Source organism: Molossus molossus, unplaced genomic scaffold (genome assembly GCF_014108415.1).
Source record: "Molossus molossus isolate mMolMol1 unplaced genomic scaffold, mMolMol1.p scaffold_m16_p_7, whole genome shotgun sequence".
Taxonomy (NCBI): domain Eukaryota; kingdom Metazoa; phylum Chordata; class Mammalia; order Chiroptera; family Molossidae; genus Molossus; species Molossus molossus.
This window is the reverse complement of record NW_023425401.1, coordinates 46,735,668-46,761,824: the sequence shown is the minus strand read 5'-3', so window position 1 is coordinate 46,761,824 and position 26,157 is coordinate 46,735,668. Positions and strand designations below refer to the sequence as shown.

At 35.8% G+C, this 26,157-nt stretch overlaps 1 long non-coding RNA gene across 3 annotated transcripts in view; it reads right to left on the bottom strand.

Annotated features, from left to right (window-relative positions):
* Window positions 1–14,215, bottom strand: part of LOC118619940 — a 60,339-nt gene extending 46,124 nt beyond the window's left edge. For 2 of the 3 annotated variants that reach the window (XR_004957347.1, XR_004957346.1), the window contains exons 1-4: window positions 13,936–14,204; window positions 13,173–13,316; window positions 10,116–10,170; window positions 1,915–2,050 (exon numbers count right to left, since the gene is read on the bottom strand). This is a non-coding gene — a long non-coding RNA (uncharacterized LOC118619940). Of the gene's footprint in view, window positions 1–1,914; window positions 2,051–10,115; window positions 10,171–13,172; window positions 13,317–13,935 lie in introns of all 3 variants that reach the window. The other variant, XR_004957345.1, reaches the window with a different exon arrangement.
* Window positions 14,216–26,157: the final 11,942 nt, after the last annotated feature.

Genomic DNA, 26,157 nt, shown 5'->3' with positions numbered 1-26,157 from the left:
TGCCTCCTGCACGCCCCACACTGGGGATCGAGACCACAACTGGTCATGTACCCTGACCAGGAATTGAACCGGGATTCCTCAGTCCAAGGGGTGGCATTCGATCTATTGAGCCTTGCAGGCTGGGCAATGATTGTTTGTATTTAGATTAAACATTCCAAAGGCAGAGACCTTTATATCTCGAGTGTCCTTCTCAGTGACTGGCGCAGTCAGCACATAATAAATATCTGTTGATTTCATGGGGAGTTCTGCCTATAGCGTCAGAACACTTTAGGAGTGGCAGTGTTTATAATGGTTAAGACTGGGCTCTGAAATCAATCGAAGCTTTAGTCTTAGCTTAATCTCTTAGTAGCTATGCAAATGTGTTGCATACTTTCTTATAATCTTATTTTTCTAATGTCTAAAAATTCAAGTCATAATATCCATCCCATAGGTTCTGTGGGAATCTATTGAGATAACTTCCTTAACATGTCTGAGTGCTAGATAATTATTAGCTAGTTAATAGAAACAGTGATATTATAGTAAGTTCCTAATAATGAAGTCATATTTAGCTAAGTAATGCATTTGAAACAGAATATGTACTTTTATTGTTACTATTATTATCATGATAATAATTATGAGTTGATCATCAGAAGACAGGTTTTAGAGTTATAAACATAGAGAAAAATTTTATATGAATTCTCAAAAAACAATTCTTAGTAAATTTATGGTCAATAAAAAGATAGCCCAAAGCCAGCATTAATACCATCTTGTCTAATTATCAAAGAGGTATACCAAGATTCAATAATAATAAGAGAACCAGTACTTAAGGACTTGACCAAAGGACAGATTATATATTTAACCAATATGGAAATAAATATCTGTCCATTTTAGCCAGTGCTCCCTGTACAGCTATTTAACCATACTTGTGACATATTCTTTTCAATAGAAAATTTACTTCATATCCTTCACTCAAATGAGAAATTATAATTATAAAGCATCATTTTTTAAATGATAATTTCTTAAATATCTCTACAGAGTACTTACACAGGAGAGATGAGTTTTGCACTTGGCTATAAAAAACTGACTATCCATGTTTTAAAGCATAAGATATATAATTGAGGTTGAAAGAGCAAATGGCAATTTTTTTAAAAAGACAGTAAAATCTGTAGTGAACTAATGAAATGGAATTACCAGAAAAAAAGAAAAAAGAAACAAAAAGACCACTCACACAAAACATGAGTACCTGGAATACTATGTCAGAGCACTAAGAAGCTATTATTGCCCTTGAAAAATAACCACATATAATTTTAGGAATTCTTAATAAAATTTGTTGGTAAGCCTGGCTGGTATGACTCAGTGCTTGATTGCTGTCCCATGCATCAGGGGTTTACTCTTTCGATTCCTGGTCAAGGCACATGCCCAGGTTGTAGGCCAAATCCCCAGAGGGGGACACGCAGGAGGCGGGCAATTGATGTTCTATCTCATTGGTGTTTCTATCTCTTCCTCACCCTTCCTCTCTTTCTAAAATCAATAAAGAAAAAAATTTTTTTTTAAATGTGTTGGTCATTTTAAGTGGGCATTATTACATCTACACATTTGGATTGCCTATTTCTGTCTTATATAGATTTATTCAACTCAAAAACTAAATTCATACTCATCTGCTTAAGTAACTATATAAAGATCTTTATATAAACATATTTAATGTCACAATTTATTAAAGTCATTTTAAGAAATAAATATTCTGAATCTTATCTAAAATCATTGTTAACTTAATAATATCCAATATTCTTTATAACAAAATAATGTACTTTTATATATTATTATCCACAAATATCTTAACTCTCCTCATAAATTAATATGTTCCCTTTCATTAAAAGCATATTATATAACCCATCATACCAAAAAGTACTGTGATGAAAGGAAAAAAATACTGACTTTATGATGAGGTGGTTTCCTGTTCCTATTCCAATCTGACCTCTCTGAATCTCAGTTTCCTCCAAATTCAACTGGGAAAACTCCATTAGTTTGTGAATAATTTTCTGTGGCTCATGGACACTCTGGGCCTAAAATTCTAACAAATAGAGAGATAATGAACACAAAATGAAAGTAGGCTGTTAAACTCCCAGGCAGAAAACAGGCTGATAGAAGTAGCTGCAAACATAAGTTTTAAAGTAGAAGGTATGAAGTTGGGTTGAAACACAGCAATGGCAAAAACAAACAAACAAACAAACAAAAAAAACGAACAAACAAAAACCACAGTGCAAAATTATTAAAAAAACAAACAAACCAATATTCACAACAACATTAGTAAATTTCTAAAGCATTATGTCAATTTTTAAAAGCCATACATAATGGAATATGAAATCTATTAATCCATTTTATGAATTTTAGAAAAGGCAAACCTATTATGATCAACAGAAAATATCAGCATTTGCCAGGAATCAAGGGTTGGAGTAAGAGGATTAAAAGCAAAGGTATTCAAGGGAAATTTTTAGAGTGACAATATGCAGACACTAAAAGCATTGCCCTTATCATCAGGAACAAGACAGGAGCATTCATTTTTCACCACTCTTATTCAACATAGTACTAAATTCCTAGCCATAGCAATAAGACAACAAGAAGAAACAAAGGCATCCAGACAGGAAAGGAGGAAGTAAAACTGCATTATTCGCAGATGACATGATATTGTACATAGAAACCCTAAAGACTCCACCAAAAATCTACTAGATTTAATAAATGAAGTCAGCAAAGTAGCAGGATACAAAATTAATATTCAGAAATTGGTGGCATCTCTATATATCAGTAATGAACTATCAGAGAGAGAAACTAAGAAAACAATCTCATTTACTATTGCAACAATCAATCAATCAATAAATAAATAAATAAAGTACCTAGGAATAAATTTAACCTAGGAGGTAAAAGACCTTCATTCAGAAAATTACAGGACACTGAAGAAAGAAATTGAGGAAGATACAAATAAGTGGAAGTACATACCATGATTATGGATTGAAAGAATTGACATCATTAAAATGTCCATACTACCCAAAGCAATCTACAGACTCAACACGATTTCTATTCAAATACCAATGGCATAATACACAGATCTAGAGAAAATGCTCCAAATATTTATATGGAACTGAAAAAGACCCCAAATAGGCTCAGCAAGCTTGAGAAAGAGATACAAAGTTGGAGGTATCATAATACCTGATATCAAACTATACTACAAGGCCACTGTAATCAAAATAGTCTGGTACTGGCATAAGAGCAGGCATATAGATCAATGGAACAGAGCAGAGAGCCCAGAAATAAATGCATGCCTTTACAGTCAATCAATATTTGACAAAGAAGGTAAGAGCATACATTGGAGTAAAGACAGTCTCTTCAATAAATGCTGCTGGGAAAATTGGACAAGTACATGCAAAAAAATGAAATGACCTTCAACTTATACCATATGCAAGAATAAACTGAAAATGAATAAAGAACTTAAATGTAAGTCATGAAATCACAGCAATTCTAGAAGAAAACATAAGCAGTAAAATCTTAGATATTTCTCATAGCAATATATCTGCCAATATTATCTCCTAGGGCAAGGGAAGCAAAGGAAAAAATAAACAAATGGGACTACATCAAACTAAAAAGCTTTTGCACAGCAAAAGAAACCATTAACAAAATGAAAAGGGAACCCACTGTATGAGAGAACATATTTGCCACTGATATATCTGATAAGGGGTTAATTTCCAAATATATATAAAGAGCATAAACAATTCAACACCAGGAAGACAAACAATCCAATTAAAACATATGCAAAGAACCTGAATAGATATTTTCTCCAGACAGGACATATAGGTGGCCCATAGACATATGAAAAAATGTTCAATGTCACTAATCATCAGAAAGATGTGAATTAAAACCACAGTGAGGTATCATCTCACACCTACCAGATGGCTATTATCAATAAACCAACAAACAACAAGTGCTGGGGAGGATGTGGAGAAAAGGCAACCCCATGTACTATTGGTGGGAATGCAAACTGGTGAAGCCACTGTGGAAAACAACATTCAGTTTGCTCAAAAAAAATTAAAAATGGAACTGCAGTTTGACCCAGCAATCACACTCTGGGAATATATCCTAAAAATCCCGAAACACTAATTAGAAAGAAAATACACATCTATATGTTCATTGAAGCATTGTTTACAATAGCCAAGATCTGGACCAGCCTCAGTCCCATCAGCAGATGAGTTGATTAAAAAAAAAAAAAAAAAAAAAAGCTGTGGTACATTTACACAATGGAATACTACGGGCTGTAAAAAAAAAAAAAAAAAGGAAGCCTTTCCTTTTGCGACAGCTTGTATGGACATGGAGATTATTATGCTATGTGATATAAACCAGTCATAGAAAGAAAAATACCATATGATCTCATTTATACGTGGAATCTAAAGAACAAAATAAACTGACAAACAAATAAGTCCAGAGGCATGGATACATGAACAGACTGACAGATGTGGGGAGTGGGAAACTAGATAAAAGAAGGTGAAGGGATTAGGTTAAAAATAGATATATAACACATAGACACAGACAACAGTGTGGTGATAGCCAGAGGGAAAGGGGAGTAGGGGCTAAGAGGAGGTAGGCAAAGGTGGGGGGAAGGGAATGTGAACAGCAAGAGAACTTGCTTGGGGTGAAGAGAGAAAAATGCAGTGTGCAGATGATGTTTTATTTAGTTGTACACTTGAAACCTATATGGTTCTGTGAACCAATGTCACTCTAATAAATTCACTTAAAAAATAATAACTGCAATTGATCAAATACATCAACTATGTTAAAATGACAGAGATCATAATGATACTTTTAAAATAATTTCATTGGTCAACTTTGGGAAATGCTAGCAAAGCAACTAATTCTGAAAATTGATAAATAAAGGGAAAGAGTCAAAATAAATGAATAAATAATTAACGCACAAATATTTGAAATTAAAAATATCTTACTAGACAGGCCCCTGCTTAAAGTAAACATCTGTAATATCCCGATGTCTGTTTTCACAAGCATAGGTTAAGTCTGTGTCCCCTGCTGTTGTACATGACAAACAAACAAAAAATCTTACATCTCCTTTCTGAATTATAAATTATATTACATAGTTCAATTTTGCAATTTGATGAAACCGATAAACTTGAAGTATGAAAATATCAGTATGTATTTTAATTATCCTAATTTTACTTTACATGTGCTTTGTAAAAATGCTTCTAGCCACACAGAAAGGAACCAAATGATTTTATAACACAGTAACACCTGCCTGCACGTCCCCAGTAAGATATATCCTAAGAAATAAAAGAGCTACAAAAACAAACAATCAAACAAAAAAGAGATATTTTTGGACTGATAGAAATTTTTGTATCATAGTTGTGATGGAGGGTATATGACTATATGACTATATACATTTGTCATAACACACGAAATTTTAACTTTTAAAACTGGTGTTTTGTTGTGCTTCAACAATTAAAAAATTCAAATTAACACAAAAATATGTAATGCAATTATGTAGATAGTAACACCCTCACTAGCTTGAATTCTGGTTTTCTTTCTCATTGTGGTGAGCTGGTCAGAGCAGCCCATCTAGAAGCTAAGGCGCTGTGAGATCACGTATAAAAATAGAGAGAGCTCCGCTAGGCGTGTTTACCAAAGTAATAAAACATCATTTTTAAAAATACTTTCATATTGCTCCCTGGTGGATGGCTGATGAGAAAAGATTTTCTGTTTTGCATCTTTCTGGTCCTTTTCTTCCAGAATATGGGGGGAAATGATCATGCCACCTCATGTATGAGATGAAAATAAACAGTTTCTATTTCAGGGCCGAGTGGAAACCACAGATCCGGGGCTATATCCCTGCAGCCTTTCGACATTTTTCTCTCAACATGTCTCTGTCCACCAACTTGTAGGACTAGAGAAAAGACAGTCATACTTAAAATGCAAAAGAAGAAATTTATATTCAAACTGCTGCTTTCCTGTCCCACCAGAAGTCATTCATACCAATTATTTGTTTAAATTGATATGAAGGCAGAATAAACAAGCTATTAGAAAGAGATGGAAATCTCATTGCCGATTTCATAATGGCATCTCAGAACTATGAGAATTTACTGGGGCCTTATGAACCACATTACATTTTTGTTTTGTAGGTCAAGACAGTGAAATATCATTCCTTTCACATGACATAAAAGAAGAAATACATGGAGAAAGTTGTTTTGCACATGGAGCTGCAATAAAACAGAATGGATCCTGGACAAGAGTGGGTAAGCATGTACATCTCCCCAAGACTTTTCTGTGTCGGTTCATGCTTTGACTACAGCTAAACCGAAGTTGAATGACCAGCTATACAAGAGCAAACATTTAATGGATGTTCTCCCTGCCTCCCTAGAGACTTGGAGATGAGCTAGAGTAAGATTCTACTCTTCTTGTCCCAGGGAAAGTATTTTCATATAAATTAAAATTTTCATCATAATTAAAATGTGCTTCTTTTTTAAAGTATCTCTCTAGCGAATCTAAACTAACTTTGACATAATTAAATTTGTATTGAGGAAATGGTTTTAATATTAAAATGGTTAATAAATTACGTGTTTTACCTGTCAGAATCCCTTTTCATGATTATTTATTTGCCTATTTATGCAGACAAGTCTAACATGTACCCATAACATAGATGCTGCAAAGTCTTTCTTTCTTTTTGAGTCAGAGTGACACAAGAAACCAGTATTACCAACAGTTGGTGAAATTTAACAGATTTTTTTTAAATTAAAAATATATGTTTTAGAGTAACAGAACCTACATTTCAGGGCAAAGTGACATATAATCAACTCTTATGTCCACTGTCTTCCCCAGAGCAGGTTACAGTGATCTGAACCAGAAGATCAGAATGAAAAGAACAATCTTAGATGGGGTTCTAATAGACGGCTTCCAGGAAAAATTCAAGCAAGAATTTTTCTTAAATGGCCTCTCTCTTGCCATCACAAGGGGGGCTTCACAGTTTTCCAAATTCAAAAAGCCTATCAAGCTTTGCTCTATTCCAATTCGAATAATGTTTACTCTATATCAAAGAAAGAAACTCAAAGTGCAGAGTACACTTGTGTGCAATCCTTTCGCTGCTATGAAGGAAAAGTAAATATTTGTAGCTCTAAAAATCATGCTACAGAATCCCATAACTAAAAGAAGATATTCTGAATCACATCTCTTTTTCTAATTGCATAAACAGCTGTCTCTTGGAAGCGTGGCTGAAATGTTTTACCGTCCTGGACACCATGTTCAGTTTGAATGATTCAAGGGATTTGCAGTGTGAGATAACATCTGCTATGAAGGTACGTGGAATGCATCTACTCCGACTGCTCTTCCAGTAATGGAACTGGCACTTTTATAGAACAGCAGAAAAACACAATTTTGAAAACCTGCATGAATAATGATAACCTGCATAAGAATAATTGAATAGGCTTATGAACAGGTTGCTGGCTTATGGTTGTTGGCTGGAAAGCTAAGAGTTAGTGACTTATTCAAGAGTTTCTGAATATCAGGAATAAAGCATGAAACACTTTAGAGTCAAAATTAGTTGGTAACTTTATCATTAATATTTTGTAATGCTAACACTATAAAGTATTTGTCTTGTGATCTAGCATAAATGCAATTTGGTCTTTATGCTTCTTCAAGTCCCACATAGAGCTTTAATGAGATTTGAACTCAAATTGCAGTTACTTCATAAAAAGTGTGTTTTCTCTTTCCAGTATCCTTGTCTTTTGTTTGGCCACATGTCTAGTGTTTTTATGTTCTGTAGTTGCTCCCTAGGTCTAGACTGCAGTATGGGGAGTTCCATTCCTGCTATTATACCCCAACAATGTCTAACTGTATTCTTATCCTTCAAATATGGCTTTTAGACAGTTAACTAGAAAAGCATGACTGTAGCTAGAGGATATGAGGGCTCATTATGTAATAACAGTGAGAAAGGAGAGGGAGGGAAAGGTAAGATGCAGGAGCTTACGGATAAATTAGACAGGATCTAGGAAAGCATTTTACAGGGGGATATCAGACTTTCCATTTAGGAATATCATTTTTGCAGCTATGTGAAAAGTGGTTTGGACTGAGGCAAGACTGAAAGGAATGAAAAGAGGATTTCATAGCAGTGATTTATGTGATAAATGATGGAACCTAAAAAATGGTAATGAAGAAAACTAGAAGGATTCAGACATTTGTGAAACAATGGTTCACATCATTAATTTAAAACTAATATTATATTTGTACCTATGGACAAAATTATCTGTATGAAAGAAAATTAAACAAGATTATTTACTTCACCCAAATAATTCCCAAAGAATTAGGAAACTGATTTCTCAGAAGAAAATTTTGAAAAACTTGCTTAATTTTGTTTGTATGAAGATCCAAAGTTAAAGAGCTTTCTAGTTATAAAAAATTATTAAAGAAAATCTGTTTCCTTACAAGAACATTTAAGCTTAGGGTTATTACTTTTGGCCATAATCCAGTTTATTTATTTTCTCTTCATTTGGGTCAAATATGCTGTTAAACACACACTGATTTTTTTTTAAATACATGCCATTGTATTTTTAGTTCTTTAATTTCCATTTGATTCTTTTTAAATAAAATCAAATAAGTATATTTATTTTATTCTATTACATTTGGTCACTATTTTATAGCATTTACACGGGTCTGGTTTTTACTCTAATTTACTTCACAACTTTCATAGGTTCACTGGGAAGCCAGTAAGTCTTCTGCAACTGAGGGCAGAGTGGGAACGTAGGGGAATAGGGACCAAGAGGAGACTCCCTCCCAGGTGAAAAATATTGGGTTGTAATCAAAAAAGCTGTAAATGTGATATAGAAGAGGTCAATAAAAAAAGTAAAAGTCTAAATGTAGACCACATGCCAGTAGAAAAAATTGGGGGTCATTTGTAGGCAGAGAATAAAGGGGCTAAAAATTTCACATTGGCAAGGGCAACAAGAGAATTCAAGTCCAAATACCTTCATAAATAGCCCTATGGAGTTAAATTTAGTGAGTAAGGAACAGAATCAAGATTCCCAAGATACTGTCACAATTTTGGTCATTTAACACTAATAAATGAGACACCAATATTTATCTCCTTGGCCATAGGAATTGCATTTTAACTAACTGATGTCTTGTCCTTCTACAGTTTATTGTCATAAAGCACAAGGATCGAATATAGATAAGACTGTCACATCCTGGCTCAAAACCATTCAATGATTTCTTATCACAATTATAATAAAATCTGAACTGTTCATCTTACCCTGTAAGGATCCTGTGTAATATGGCCCTTGCCTACTCCAACATTCTGCATCTCATCGCATCTGATCCCCTCCAGCCACACTGGCCTCTCTCTTTCTATAACATTTACATGCTTCTGAGAGCCTTGGTCTTACTGCTCCTCAGCCTCCAAAGCTGTTTCTTTAGATGGAGATGTGGCTTTATCTCTTAGAAGCTGCCTTCCCTGACTACCTCATTTAAAGTAATTTCTATCCTCTCTTGTTCCCACATTCTCTAAACCTTTAACCGATTTTTCTTTATGACACTTATCTCCACTTGTGTTATATCTGTTTATCCCCTTCCCCCCACACTAAGATGTTTATGAGCAGAAAATTTGTTGAATATTTCTGTTTCCCAGGGGCATAAAAAGATTCCATGGAAAAATAAGTGCCTAATATATATTTGTTGAATTAGTAAATTAATGAGAAAATGAGAGATACATGAATTTAATCCAACTCAGGGAAGAAGAGCCAGAGGACTGTAGCCAGACACCACCAACTTCTGTGTTGACCGGAGCACTAGAAGGAGGCAAGAGCGAAAGTGGGCCCAGAAGTTGCCAGTAAGCCATGGAATTATGACTTCATTCCAATACCTAGACAGGTGTTGAAGCCGAAGCTATAAACATACTTCCTTTATTAGTTATAGCTCCTAAAGACGAGGGGCAAGCTTGGACCTCCAGGCCAGCAGGGTGATCTGGGGTTGGGGTATGGAGAAATATCAATAAATTCAGCTGTGAGAAAATGCTGATGGCAGATGCAGATGAGCAAGGAGAAGCCTCATAGCTGTAAAAGAAGCAGATTCCAGCTGATATTCCCAGCATTACCACTCACCAGTCGTTACAACTTCACTAATGACAAAGAAGCCCTTCCAATGGTCCCCTCTTTTCTGGAAAATAAGAACACATCCATGGAAGAACAAACTGTTGTGTTGTGGAAATGGCTGTGCTACACAGTGAACTGGGGCTGCAGAGTGGATCCAGTCAGTTGAAGAGAAGCATACTCTTTATTCACATTAACAGGAAATAATTACAATTTTTGTTATTACTCCAAACATACACATAATTAATGTTCCAGCTTAAATTTATTTTCAGTTTGGGGTTTCTTTTTCTTTTTTATCTTTATTAATTTTAGAGAGAGAAGGAGAGGGAGAGAGATAGAAACATCGATTGGCCACCCCACTGGGGATCAGGCCCACAACCTGGGCATGTGCCCTGACCGGGTATGGAACCGGTGACCTCCTGGTGCATGGCTCGATGCTCAACCACTGAGCCACACCAGCTGGTCCAGTTTGAGGTTTCTTTTTCTAGTCTCAAAAGAGGAGAATGGCTACTTATGATATAAGGGTATAATTTTTATCTTTAAGAAATAATGTGAGTTGCATGACTATGATTCATAGTTAGGAGACACTATCACATGCAAAGCCAGCTTTACAATAATAAATAAATAAATAAATAAATAAATAAATAAATAAATAAATAAATAAATAAATAAATATTCGAAATCTGTTTGCAAATCATATCTGATTCCAAGCTGCGTCAGAAAACTAGTCAAGCCCAACTCACTAAAGTTCGTGCCCTTTCATGAGGGCAGTAAAGCTGAACATTGTTTTCCAACCTTGTCAAAATCATAATTTAAACTCTGACTCTGTTTAAAATATTGACCATAAAAACTATATTTTATTCATTGCTCTGTATGGTATTCCTATAGAGCTAAGGACATAAAAAATATGTGTCCCATGGTAACAAGAAAGTTTCCCACCATAAATAACAGAAAATTAAAGCACAGATACAGGCAGCTTTTTAAAAAAGGAAGGAACAAAGGAGGGAGTTAGAGAAGCAACGCAGATGTAAATGTTACAGGCTAAATACACACTATGGGCTGTGCGATCTTTCTGTTCTCTGAACATTCTTCCGAAGTGTGAAATTACTGGGAGTTTCTCGTAGCCTAGACTGGGGTGCAGAAGGGAGATGTGAGGAAACCCGCGTCCTCTGGCGCAAACAGGGGCCTAGTTTTACTCTTCCCTAGCTTCCCCCACCTTTATGAACACAAACCTTTTCAAAGATCAGTTTGGAATTTTCGTTTACTTCGAATTTTTGGTTGCTTCTCTGTATTTTATTTATCTCCTTATTTTTATTTCATAATTTGTATTATTGTTGTTTATATTTATTGTTGTTTATATTATTTCTTTCATATTTCTATGCACTGTTGATTTTTTTTAGCTTCTTATGATGAATTGTTGGTTTATTCGTTCATGGAATGCTTGGGATTTTTTTGTCTATTGCAAAAGATATTTAAAACTAAAAGGTTCCCTTTAAGTGTGACTTTAGCTTTGTCTCACAGCTTTAACAGGTACTGGCTTAGGTATTATAAATACCTAAGTTAAATTAAATAACTTTCTAATAACTAATTCAAACTTTTAGTTGGACAGCTTTCCAGTATCTTAAGTTAAACTTTTGTCCATTTTTTTCTATCACTTTCTGAGAAGTGTTTGTTGATATCTTCAACCTTCGTTATTGGTGTAGACATGTCTCTTACAATTCTGTCCATTGTCTTATATAATTTGCTGAGTGCATATATGTTCACATTGATTATATATTTCCTGGTTCATTTTTTTTTTCTCTAATACTGTATAACACTTTAAAAAAAAAAAAATTAAGTGTAGTAAATAAAAACACAACCTTTATAGCCAAACACCCTGGGTTCAAATTGTGGGTCCATAACCACCTTTTCAAATAGCATATATCATAAAAATAACTTGTCTTTTTTGCCTACAGTAAATCTACCTTGATTTTTCATATATCAAGTTGCTGTGGAATCTTGGCAACTTGTTTAACTTCTGAATTTCTGTTTCATTTGTAAAATGGGCTATCAATATTGCTTTCACAAAATTATTGCAAATATTAAATGAAGTATCATAGATACAAGGTTTATCATGGTAGTTCTTAAGTACCACTATCTATACTTACCTATTCTATTCACCTGAAACACCCTGATCTATTTGCGTGACTTAAACTCATTTTCCAAACTCCTTTTGAGGAGAAATTCTTCCCTCCAAGGTAACTGACTACTCTTTCCTTTGAAACCTTTACCCTAAACATGCTTTAGTAATAATTTTGTGATTATATGATATGTCTTGCTATCCTTATGTGACTCAATGACCTGAAGGAAAATCCCATTTCTTTCTTACACATATTTTTATCTCTGAAGCCTGGCAAAATATGTTTGATTATTTAGGGGTATACATTTTTTTATAATTAATGAAGACATGAGTGGTGTAGAATAGCATTACCTAAAAACTTTCTGCAATAATGGATGTGTTTTATCTCTGTGCTGTCCAATACGATATTTAATAGACAATGCTCATCACTTAAATTGGGTTAGTGAAGAGCTAAATTTTTATTTTATGTATTTTTAATTTCAATTTAAATCACCACATGTGGCAAGAGGCTACTGTATTAGTTCAGGTCTCCAACCTTTACGTTGTCAATTGTGTAGGTTAGTAAACTCTCCAAGCTTCTCATCTCACTCAGAGTAAAAGCCAAAGTCCTCACAATAACCTACGAGGACCTACACAATAGGGCCCCACCATGCACAATTTCTCCCTGACCTCCTCTCCCTCTTCTTCCACGGCATCCATACAGCCTCCTAGCAGGTACATTCTCACACCAGATATTCTGATGGCTGTTCCCTTTCTCCAAAAGACTTCCTTGTTATGTCTGTGGCTCCCTCCCTCAATTCCTTCAACTCTTTATTCAAGTGACAGCTTCTGAGTAAAGCCTTTTGTGGCCATCGTATCAAAAATGTCTACCTTCTCCCCCAGACAATATCCCTTGTTCCTATTTTTTTTCTATAATACTTCTCTCTGTTTGCTATACTCCATTTACTTACCTTGTTTATTGTCTATAATGACCTACAAAACTATGCTCAGGAGATCAGGGATTGTTTTTCTGTTTTACTCATTATTATATCCCCAGCTGCTAGGGTAATGCTTTACATGATGAGTGTTCAGCTAATATTTGTTGAATAGGTATACTGAAACGATATAAAGGATTTTAAAAATCAGACAGAGAATTGCACCTTACCATTGCTTGCTCCTTTAGTCTGCCCAAAGTTTGCTGTCTAAATTCCACGAGTTGAGCTTTTTATCAATTTCAGAGTTGTAAAACAACAAGAAATTCTACCAAATGGCATGAACAAATTGAAACTACAGCGAGGTTAGATTATATCTCCCTAACCAATTACATTTAAAGACTTCGCATCTACAAACATTTTTCAACAGCTTTCTGGAAAATAGAAGAGGAATTTAAATGAATTTGATGTTGCCACTAGTTTTTTCATAAGTGAACAACAATTAGGGGCTCTGTTCCCTTGAAGTTTGGAGTTACTGCCTGCATGCCTCTACGCATGGTATGGCTGTATTACTGTGGATACATTCTGAATTCCCTAGCATATTGCATTCTGTTTCCATGGTATAAAGTTTTTTTCTCCAGCTGAGATAGTGCTTCTCATTTTGTCTCATCTCTTCTCCACCCTTCCTCCTGAGACTTACTCCAAATTCAGACTCATCAAGCATGCAAAAGACATTAAAAACAGTAAAACACATCCACTCCCCCTCTATTCTTATCCAAATGTTTAGGAAAAGCTAAAATACCCAGCTGGTTCAGAAGCTGCGTTATTCACAGTTCTTGCTGATTCAGGCATCTCCAAGCATGACTTCTGCTATCATCCTGGACCACTAACATCCATCCTGGCTCATTAAAACAAAAACCTGAGTTAGAGAATATGTGGGCTCCTTGAAGTGTATTCATGGAAGAAGAAATCACCATCAAGCATCTAGAACATTATCAAAATCTTACAGATACTCAACCACAGTAAGTATAGGACATAAATATGAAAAGAGATCTGAGAATGGTTGGGTAACCTATCCATTACAATGATTTAAAAATATATTTTGCAAATTATTCTTCCCAGTTCCAAAATGGAGCTATGAAAAAGTTGAGAAGGACCTAAATCGCAAGGGCACACCTACTTAATACAGAAGAGTCACAAAGTGGCTTCCCCATCTTGAGATCATCACATTATTATTATCAGGGATGCAGGGGCATAGCTATCAGAGAGCGGAGTGGTCAGAACCCATCTGGGACCTTCGCCTTCTGCACGCAGTGCAGCATTATGGAAAGTGGATCTCAGGCAGCAGGACAGGAGTTCCTGCTCTACCTTCGTCACTATGAACTGCTCCAATTTAGGTAGTTTGTTTACATTTCTAGTTCCCAATTTTACACTCTTGAAAATAAAGGGATACAGAATTTCTAAACTTTTGATATAATGAATGCAGTTACATAATATTTAAAAAACTCAAATATCCCAACCGGATACTCATCGAACTATTAAAATTTGCCGATTAATAAAATACATGAAGAGAAAAAGGAACCAGTAATGTTGTAATAGTATTTTTATTTTATTTATCATAACATCAACAACATACATTTGAATTACACTTGTAGGTGTGTACTTAAGATATGCTACTCCAAAACATGCCACTTTGGCATATTGATTATTTTGAGCAAATGCTGGAGAGACTCTCACTGAACTCCTCTCATCTGCCTAAAGACAGAGCCTCCAAAATGAATTCAGTTGTCACAAGTCCTTTCCCAGGGGTCTCATCCACAAGGTAGATTGACTCATCACAGGAGAGGAGACTACAGGTGGACACCACACCCAGACAAACTTTGTCACAATCTACTTACTATACCTCCCCTTATTCTTCTGAGGATCCATTCATCTTTCCTAAAAGTCATTTACTCTCCCCAAGAGGCCTATACTCTCCTCTACTTTTCCTATTAAAATGGTATTTAATCCTGAATTCTAAGCCACCTCAGGGAGTTAGTCATTTTTCCCTAACCCTAACCCTAATATCGTCGACAAGCATTTACAACCTTCCAGTCATAGACCTAAAAACATAAAAATAGGCATCACCCATGCATATATGAGGTATACATGTTAATAACCTTGTTTGTTTGTTTTTATTGTTTTTGTTTAGCTAACTTGTCTTTTATTAAAGAGGTCTCAATGGAGAACTCAGAAAGGTAGAGATAAATTATTTTTCTCCTTTACAATAAACACACACACACACACACACGAAGCATATGGCTTTTTCTTCAAGCTACTCTTTAGTACCTACATCTCTAGGTTCACCCTTTGGGCCCCTTTTCACTATTTGTTCCCTCTTAGATGATGCTGTGGCTCTAAATTAGAAACAACTGTGCTCAGAAAACCCTTAAAATTTCTTCTGATCCCCTGGGTCTGAGTCACTGACCAGGAACAGACTCTAGCTGCATTCTTTCTCCAGACTCTGCAAAGTGAGGGGGCTTGTATTAATATCTATTTCTGCTGTTTATCAAATTACCACAAATGTAGTGGCTTAGCCACAATAATAAAAATAACCACATTTATTTTTAGTTCTGGAGACCAGAAGTCCAACCTAAGTCTTACTGGACTAGAACCATGGTGTCCAAGGGGCTAGGTTCCTTTCTGGAGGCGCTAGGGGAGAATCAGTTTTCTTACCTGTTGCAGCTTCCAGAGGGCCACACGTCTTGGCTCACAACCCTTTGTCTTCAAAGCCAGCAAGGTTGAGCAGAATCCTCATCTCTCTGCTCTGCCCCCCACCCCACACTTTGAAAGGCTCTGTGATTAGATTGGGCCCACCTGGATAATCCAGGCTAGCTAGCCTCATTTCAAACTCAGCTGATGAGCAACCTGAATTCCAATTGTAACTTTAATTCTTCTTTGCCATGTAGTCTACCACACTCACAGGTTCTGGACATACAACATGGACATCTTTGGGGACCATTATTTTGCCTACAACAGGGAAGGGAAAACTCATTTAGAGTCCTAACAGGAATGCAATGTCCAGTTTTGTTTCCAATGTGTGTATCTTCTGAAGTTGGATTTGACTGCTTGTAATTTTAAGAGTAAAGCTGGTAGTTATGAGAAGGCAGAGTGAGGTAGGGTGGAGCCCAGGGAATGTTAGAGTAGATAAGGTATCCAAAGACAAAGGGAAAAAAGAAAAAACAGTAGAGAAACTACTAGGAGAATAAGTGATAAAAGCAGAAAAAAGCAAAGATAGATACGAGAGAAATATTCAAGTAGTGATACAGGACTGATGTATTGGGTTCTAATAAATTCTTAATGAAAAATAAATTCACAATTTTTTCTCTTTTTCTTTTGCTCCTTCCATAAGTACTAGTTGTATTTTAACATTTTACCATATGTATGTAGGCAGAGAAACTTCAGCTGAGCTAAACTGTTCACAAGAGCTCTTCTACTGTCATGACTAGATTGCTTACTATGTCTCCCTACCCCACCCCGCCACCAAAGACTGGTTTCTGAGGACAGGGACTGTGTTTTATCAACCACTATAAATCAGCATCTGACTAATAAAATACTAATAAATAAGATCAATAAATAATCAGCTGCCTTCCTCATAATTTCTAGCTTTTTATTTAAATTTCAAACATATCAGTCAAACTGAAAAACAGCACAACTCTATTCAGAAGTGTGCTGGGGAGTGGAATGAAGATAATATAAAGCATGACACCTTCTATTTTCCACTGAATTTAAGATACTTTCTCTCTTTTTTTTTTTTTTATTCTCACCCAAGGAGGGAGAGAGGGAGAAAAAGAGAGAGAGAGAAATGTTGATGTGAGAGAGACACGCCGATTGGTTGCCACCCACACGACCCCAACCAAGGCTGGGGACAAACTGAAACAGAGGTACTTGCCCTTAGAGGGAACCAAACCCAGGTTTCTCTGGTCTGCGAGCCAATGCTCTAACCGCTGAGCAAACCGGCCAGGGCAAGATGCTTTATTTTAACTCATAATTTGCTACAGGAAAAGTAGAAGTTTTCTTTTTTCCTTTCCAAATGTTTCAACTTGGAAAAGGAATTTTTAGCTATCTATTCTAACAAAAGCATGCTACAGCAAAATGGCTTGGGCACCCTATAAAGTTTATAATGAGGCAATTTTCCATTTCAATGGCAAATAGACATGTTGCTCAGAACACTGGTCCCTTCTGTTTCTTCATAACGATAATATTTGCAAGAACTGTCCTTTTTCAGTATGTAATGCTCTTAGCTGTCAGGATCCTACATCCCACTGGATAAAGTAGTCTCAGCAATACTAGCCTAAAGTAAAACTGCCCTAGAGATAAAGGGCTTCTCTGCTCCAACTTCTCCTCCTTGATCAGTGCAGTCCCGCTGCCCCTCCCTATGCTCTCTCAGAGGGCACCACACCCCTGACACCACTGCCTCTCCCGCCACTGCACACTCACACCCGCACTCACACACACCCGCGCGCACCCACGCACTTCCAGGAGAGTCTGAGGGTAATCTTAATGTCTAACTCTTTGACAGAGTTAATTTAGACCTTTTTTTAAAAAAAAAAACAAAAAAAAACAAAACATGTATGCAGATGGTTAAAAAAAATCAAGCAATTTAGAAGAACTTATGATGAAAATCATCAATCTGCTATTTGAATGCCTCTTTTCTAAAAAAGAAAAACCGTTTCTCATTTTAGAAGCTGACTTTTACATTTTTCTGGCTTTGGGCTGCTTATACTGTAATTTTTTTTAATTTAAAATTTTCAATTATTTCTACACATTATCAATTTTATGCTTTAATCTCTAAGAATGTATCTTATACTACTTCTTACCACTCTCCTTCCTCTTCCCAATATAGTTCTATCACAGCTCTAGTTCCTCTCTAATTTAAATTATATACATTATGAAAGTGCAAAGCTCAAAAGACTCCACAGCGATGATGATGATGATGATGCAGTCGTGAAAAATCATGTTTTGAAGACGAGTTAATAACATAGGTAAAAATTACCACTTAAAATTAAGTGAAAACTAAACATACATATTTCTTAATATGGTATGATTCAAATTTTTTAAATATATAAATTTTATATAATAAAATTATAAAATGAAATAAAGTTAATAATGTTTATCTCAGGAGAACAGGATTATAAATAATTTTTATTTTCTTTCTATTTTTAAAAATCTCTATAGCCCTGGCCGGTTTGGCTCAGCAGTTAGAGCTTCGGCCTGTGGTCCACAGAGACCCAGGTTCAGTTCCCGCTAAGGGCATGTACCTCGGTTGTAGTTTGTCCCCACCCCTGGTTGGATTTGCTGTTGGCAACCACTTGATGTGTCCCTTTCACCTTGATGTCTCTCTCTCTCTCTCTCTCTCTCTCTCTCTCTCTCCTTCTCTCTCCCTCCCGCTCTAGCTGAATAAAAAAAATGGAAAAATGTCCTCAGGTGAGAATAAAAAAAAAAAAAAATTAAAAAAAATCTCTGTAAATACATATTACTTTTATAATAAAAATATTCAGAGGGAAAATATCTCTTTGTTAAGTAAAAGGAATGAAAAATAATGGAATATTAGGCCAGTGGTACAGCTCATTTCAGGCTGTGCTCCTCCAGTTACATACACTTTGAGATGTTTATCCCACCAAGCCTTCCTCTTTCATTTTAAATATGCAAACTGGTGGCCGTCCAGAGATCCAAATTATTATAAAAATGCAAAACATCATTAGAACTTTTAAAAATGAAAATCCAACAGTTTTAATTAAGTGCATAATACATATGTATGAGTGCATTGTCTTTTGTAAAGAAGACACAGCTGCTTGCTAGGGGTGTGAAATCCCATCTAAAAATTTTAATCCTATGCTAATGATCTAAAGAGAAAAGGAAGTGACAAGCAGTAACATTTTACTTTAATATTAAATGTTCTTAATGCCAGTGGAGTCCTCACTATGTCAGTATTAATTAAAGCAGTTACATTTTCTTATGGTAGTGTACCCCATCTCCAAAAGTATAACAAATTACTTTTAATGAAGAACTCTTTGTACATTGCTGAATTTCAGAAATTCTGTCTTCGCGATACTCAAGAGTATATAACCTAAGAATACAGTTGGGAATATTTTGCACAAAGTGGAGAGCCAGTGGGACTGGCTGAGTTATGTTCTCTCCAGCCCCCAGGAAATTACAGCTGACCGGGCCACACCCTGTTCTGCCCACAAGCACTTCCTCCTCCATCTGGGCAAGGACAACTTAAACAGAATTTCTCAGATCTGTTTCCATAGGCCTACATCATTCCATTTAATTTCTGGCCATCTGACCAACTGCCCCAGGATCAGCCTGGTACTTTCCTGCTCACGTAAGGCAGGCTGATGCTAAAACTTTCTGCCTGTGTCTGCTTGAGACCCTAGGTGTGTGGCCCCATGAGCCAGCCTGGGAATTGGCATCCACTTTTTGGAAATGAGAAATTCATGACTAGCTTCTTATTTTGCCTGCCTACATATTTCCCCTGCTTTTCTGTTCTCAGCTGGAGAAGACAGAAAAGAACTGTCTGTCTCTCTTTGTTTCACTACCCTGACAACTTAAAGTCACTGTGTAAACGAGGGACACTCTCCTTTGTAGGCCCTAGAGGTCCCTACTCTCAAGGTTTCTGCTGCTCTTGTCCCCTCATTCCTCCACTAAAGTCAAGCGCAATATGGACTGATCTACTAGTACAATATAAATTAGCATCTCTACTGTTTCTGTTCAAATCAAGTTTTGACTCCTCCTTTTTAATTGTATGGCCTCAATCAAAAAACTTAACATTTCTGAGCCTTATTTTCATATCTATAAAATAAATAATAGTACTAAGCCATAGTTACAATAAGGATTAAATCCGATCATATATATATATAAAGTACTAAAAACTGTGATGAATACAGTAAACTCTATATAAATGTAGCTATTATTACTTCTATAGATACACATAAAAATTTCATGCACACCTGCACACAAACATATACTTTTTAAAATCTTTATCCACTTCAGACAGGAAATGGGAAGACTTATTTAGTGGGAAAGTAACCCTTTGGAAGAGTGAACTGCACCATCAATAACTGTGCTCAAGCCACAACAGAACTTAGTGACAAGCAAATTGTTATGTAATAAAAGCAACTCTACAAAGATGAATTTCCCGACTATTCTGAGTCAAAAGGAACTTAAAACTAATGATGCTTAGATTGGCTTAGTGCTAGAAACACTTGGCTGCAAAATTAAATCAGCACCCAAGGAGAAGAGCAAGAGATTCTTTGGGACCTGTCCTCAATGTATGTGGACACCCAGGACTATAAAAATCCAGACACAATGTCAGAACTGATTCAGTACAAAACTGTGTTAAGCGTTTTGTTCGTTTGGCAGAGCCTTTATTTCTCGGACTTCAGGTCAGCCCACAGGCAAAGGTCTGGCTCAAACAAGGCTTATTTGAAACATAATAGTTAGATTAAGTGTTTTAGATGAAGACTTGATGATTCATTGGACTTCACCCATTCCTCTTACTCAGTTTGAATAAGTGTACTAGCAGGTGGTGATACAGCTACTGGAAATGGCTAGGCTTTGGCTATATTCCAATAGCAGTACTATAATTTCATGCCTGCAGCAAACCTCTCTCCAAATTACACCCACACTGTAATCAGCTTCAGAGGCCTGTGTGACTATTTATAAAGGGCACCCTTTACTTCACCCTTATAATTTAGCTGGTAGCATTTGCTGAAAGTTATAACAGTTATGCAGAGCAAAGCCAATTCCATTAAGTGCACCATCTCCTTTTTAAGTGTAGAGTACACCACACAGCTATGAAATGGTAACCAATATAGCTGCCACCAAATTCTGGTATGAAATTGTCACATTTCTCACTTTTTGGCAATTGCAAACATTTTACAAGTGCCACAGAAAGAGTCTGGATTGTGTTAGTTTGTACTTTCCCCAAAACATAAAGCATAGAGAGAGTTGCAACCTTAAAGCTGTACTCAGAGATGTCCCCCATTAACCAGTCTAATTTTTTATCAGAGAGGTACATGAAGTTCATCAAAGATACCCTAAAGCGCCTGGCTAGTGTGGCTCAGTGGCTGAGCGCCAACCCATGGACCAAAAGGTTGCCGGTTTGATTCCCCATCAGGGCACATGCCCAAGTTGTGTGCCTGATCCCCAGTGGAGGGCATGCAGGAGGCAGCCAGTTGATATTCTCTCTTACTAATGTTTCTATCTCTCTCTCCCTTCCTCTCTCTGTAAAAAATTATAAAAGAAAAAAGATGCTCTAGAGCAACTTTTTGTACATGTTAGTGACCTGAAGACATCGTTTTAGCATGACCTTCATTTTCATGAAGACTTGGGGCCAGTAGGACTGTAATGAGCCTGAGATTCTTCCTTTTAACTAGCTCCCAGGTCAGCCGATGCAAATCAGCTTTTGAGTAGCAACTGAATTAAGTGGCAAGGATGGGAAGATTTTAGGAGAAATGCAAGTCTAATGTGTCATTGAATCTTATTGGTCATTACAAAATCCTAATCTAATGAAATCAGTAAAGTTGATCCTTATATTGTCAGTCTCTACTGTCTTAATATTTTTATAATCATCATCGCCACAAATAGAGAAATAACCATACATAGATTTCTAAGGATAGATCCATGAGTAAGCAGAGGGTTTAAGTTGCACGGATGACATAAATGTGCACATTTTTGGATCTCATGACTAATAATAAGAACCAAAAGACTACTCCTCACTCAGATTTAAAATAAAAGAAATTAGCTATTGGTCTCTGCAAAAGTCAATCTTTTATTCCTCAAATTTCTTATTGCTCAAATAAAATGATTTAATTAATTGATCTGTAAGTTTCTTTCTATGTCTAAAATATTATGATTCAAAAAATCCGATTATTAAAATATATGTGTCATACCTGTCACCATTGAAACGGAATAATACATGCTATATTGCATGAAAAATAGTTCATTTTGCCATCATAAAAATTGAAACAAATAATGACATAAATATCTTTTAGCACTTTACTGATGTTATTCAATCACAGTGACATTATGATGTGAGCAATCTCAAGTATTTAAAGAGGAAGTGTGCTTGAAATAAAAAACAAATTAGTGCCCGGCTGGTATAGCTCAGTGGATTGAGCGTTGTCCCATGGATGAGAGGTCTGTTTCAATTCCCAGTCAGGACACATGCCCAGGTTATTGGCTCAATCGCTAGTAGGGGGAGTGGAGGAGGCAGCCCATGAATGTTTCTCTCTCACATGGATGTTTCTATCTCTCCCTTTCTCTCTCTCTTAAAAAAAAAATTGATAAAAAAAATTTTTTTTTAATCCTCACCCAAAGATATATATATATTTTTCTATTTATCTTCAAATGGAGTGGGAGGGAAGGAGATAGAGAGAGAGAGAAACATCAATGTGAGACACATCGACTGGTTGCCTCCCGCACAACCCATCCAGGGACAGGGAGGAAACGCAACCAAGGTGTGTGCCCTTGACCGAACTCAAACCCGATTCATTGCTCTGTGGGCTGATGCTCTACCGCTGGGCCAAATGGGCCAGGGCTAAACAAATTTTTTAAAAAACAAAATGGTTGCCTACGAATAGATCTTGGTTTGTTTTATCATTGCAAACTTTTTCATATAGCAGCTCTATTTTCAAAATACATTTATTGTATATCAATGATGTTATATAACTGAAGTGATTGTTAATTTTTTTTAAATGCAAGACCATTTTTATGGAAGTTTCAATAACTGTTTCAACAAAAGTAATTCAGCATATTTATGGTAAAAAATTATTTTAGTGAGCATAACCACCCAAAATTCAAAGCACTTATGAAACAAATATCCTTTTCACACTACCTATGTATAAAATTATTTGCTAATAGTTTTCTCTAATCTGCTAAGAAGCCATCTAGTTTGGGGGAGCTATTTGAGAAATAGAAGATAAAGTATTATAAAAAATGTTCTTAAGCAAACTTTTAATTATTTAATGCTAATTCCCCAATTTATATATTTCCAAGGACCCTATCTTCAGTATTTTGCCTGTCTGAGTTAACTTTCTAATTTTTTAAATTAATTAATTTATTTATTTTTGTTATAGATGTTTCTCCTTTTTCCCCCACTAATACCCCTTCCCCCTCCCTCCCCGCCCTGTCCCCAGCTTTGTTGTCCATGTCCATTGTTCATGCATACATGCATATAAGTTCTGTGGTTTAATTCTCCCCCTCGCCCCCTCTTCTGGGGATTGTCAGTCTGTACCCCACTTCCACGTCTCTGGGGCTACCCCATTCCTCAGACTGTTATGTTCATTATATTCCACAAATAAATGAGATCGTGTGATACTTGTCTTTCTCTGTTTGGCTTGTTTCGCTTAGGATAATACTTTCCAGGTCCCTCCATGTCGTCTCAAAGGATAAGAGATCTTTCTTTCTTACAGCTGCATAGTATTCCATTGTGCCTATTTTTTTTTAAGGTGGCAAAAAACATGAAGAAAAGGGTTAAGTTTCACCTAAATATTAATAACTCTTTTGTCTTTATGCTGTAGGAGAGCATGTTAGTAATATTCAACATAATAATTAAGGATTATTATACTTACTTGCACAATTTTTGCTTATTTTAATTTTTTTCTACTCATATTTTTGCCTTGGTGATAAAGAATATTTTATAATAATTATAATAAGCAATTATAGATCAATGTAATTCTATGAAATATCATTATTTTACAGAAGAAAAAACAAATCTCCAAGTCAATTCTATGAAATATCATTATTTTACAGAAGAAAAAACAAATCTCCAAGTCATTTAGTAACTTGCCCATGGTCATAAAGCTAATAAGTGACAAACTTGAGATACAAAATCTGATCTTCCTGACCCTAAAATTCATAGTTTAACAATGTTTCACATACATCCCTCAGACTTACTGCCCCAAAAGTTCTATATCCTCTTAGAGCATAGTAGACAATGTAAAAGATCCTACTCAGTAAAAACTAAGAGACAGAGATATTTCCTACCCATTTATTTATTTGTTTATTTCTATTTTTAAGGAGAGAAAATATATGTCCTAGAAGGAATGACTGTGAAATACAGTAGATTTTATTTTTTTAAATACCTGCCTGATATTTCCAAGATACTCACCTTCCAGAAAGTTAAGTTCAGATATATCTGGAAAGGACAGAGCAAAGCAAACATCTCTGCATCCTTTTACACACATACACACACACACACACACACACACACACACACACACACACACTGTTGCAGAGCAAAGCAAACATCTCTGCATCCTTTTACACACACACACACACACACACACACACACACACACACAGTTGCATTCCAGGACCTAAAATATAATAGGGGCTCAAGAATGATTCATTGTTGATGATAAAAATGCCCATGCTGTGCACACACCAAAATAAGGCTGCTGCTCCCACCTCCATAGTCAGGAAATCTTCTGAGTCACCAAATATAATGTGTTTGTGCCAACTATTTCATCATCAAGTCAGGAATGTCCACCACACTATCCCTTTAATACCCCTTGAAAGTCTTCAGGTACTGCTTTTCTCCTCCCTTTTATCCGGAAATTTCAATTGCTGTATTCTCCTTCATAAATGTGCTTCATCGTGTTTATTGACACCTGGAGAACTAGGGAGGCATGATCTTAACCACTCAAGCACTCATTACCTTGCTGAAGTTTTTGCAGAGGGTGTGGTATTTTTTCACTGTATTAACTTAATTCTGGGCCTTTCTTATACTACACATATGCTACAACCTACAATATCAACAAGCCAGCTGTGTTTACATTGGCCACTTTACATTATGTTACTCTTTCTCTCAATACTAAACCCAAAACTCACTTCTACAGTATCTTAGTGTCAAAATACCAAGTCATAACTCAAACTAATTGAATTAAAATTTTACATAGATACAGACTTCATAATTAACTCACATGATGCTTTCTTGAAGGCAGAAACAAAAATATACATGTAAAATTGTCAGACTCAAAATGAATAATAAATATACTGAGTTTGTATAATATAATTCAATGACTTGTAGATTCCTCACAAATTTTAAATTTTATTTGAAATTTTCCACCAAAAATGGTGACAATTAAACAATGGTGGTATGCAGAAGCAGCGGCTTAGTTTGTATTTTAACAGTTTGCCTTGGAGTATGATTTCTAGGAACATAGTGGATTTCGGTAGAAGACCCCTGTCCTGTGTGTTCTCCACATTAAAATAGCTCTAGTTATTTGATACATTTTTACTGTCTAAGAATCCTCTTTGTAGTTTGACGGAGAAATTTTTCAGTTAATTTCACATCATGTGCATGTGTGCGCGCGCGCACACACACACGAGCTTTAGTGATACATCTTTCCAAAATTTTGATTTAATACCCCAGGACACTGAGAGCATCAAGTGATAAACCCAACTAAGATATATTGATTTAGCTTTTAACTACTATGATATGCTTATGGAAAACCATTGACTGACCATCTTTTTGCCATCAGAAGTGGTAAATGATATAACCAAAAGAACACAATATTGGGAAAATAATTTTTAATATGCCTCCCCAAAGATAGCAAAAGCCATAGTCATTAAATTGAAATTAAATGTAAAAGAATATATAAAAATATAGGTGATCTGGAGACTGCTATCTCTATTGAGGCCATAATTTATGTTTTATATACATTATATATTTATATACAAATTAGCCTTGTTGATATAAATAACCCTTGTACTGAATGGTGCAGCCTCATTGAGCCAACCACTTAATAAGACTGGAGTATCCATACCACCTTTACTATATACTGAGCCAGGAGAATGAAATGTACTATCTTTATTTTCTAATCATAGAAATATTATTTTGGGGGTGGTGCTAATAAAAATCTACTGATGGAGCTGAATTGCAGTTAAAAAGTATGACTACAGCCCAGCCTGTGTGGCTCAGTGGTTGAGTGTCAACCCATGCATCAAGAGGTCACCAGTTCAATTCCCAGTCAGG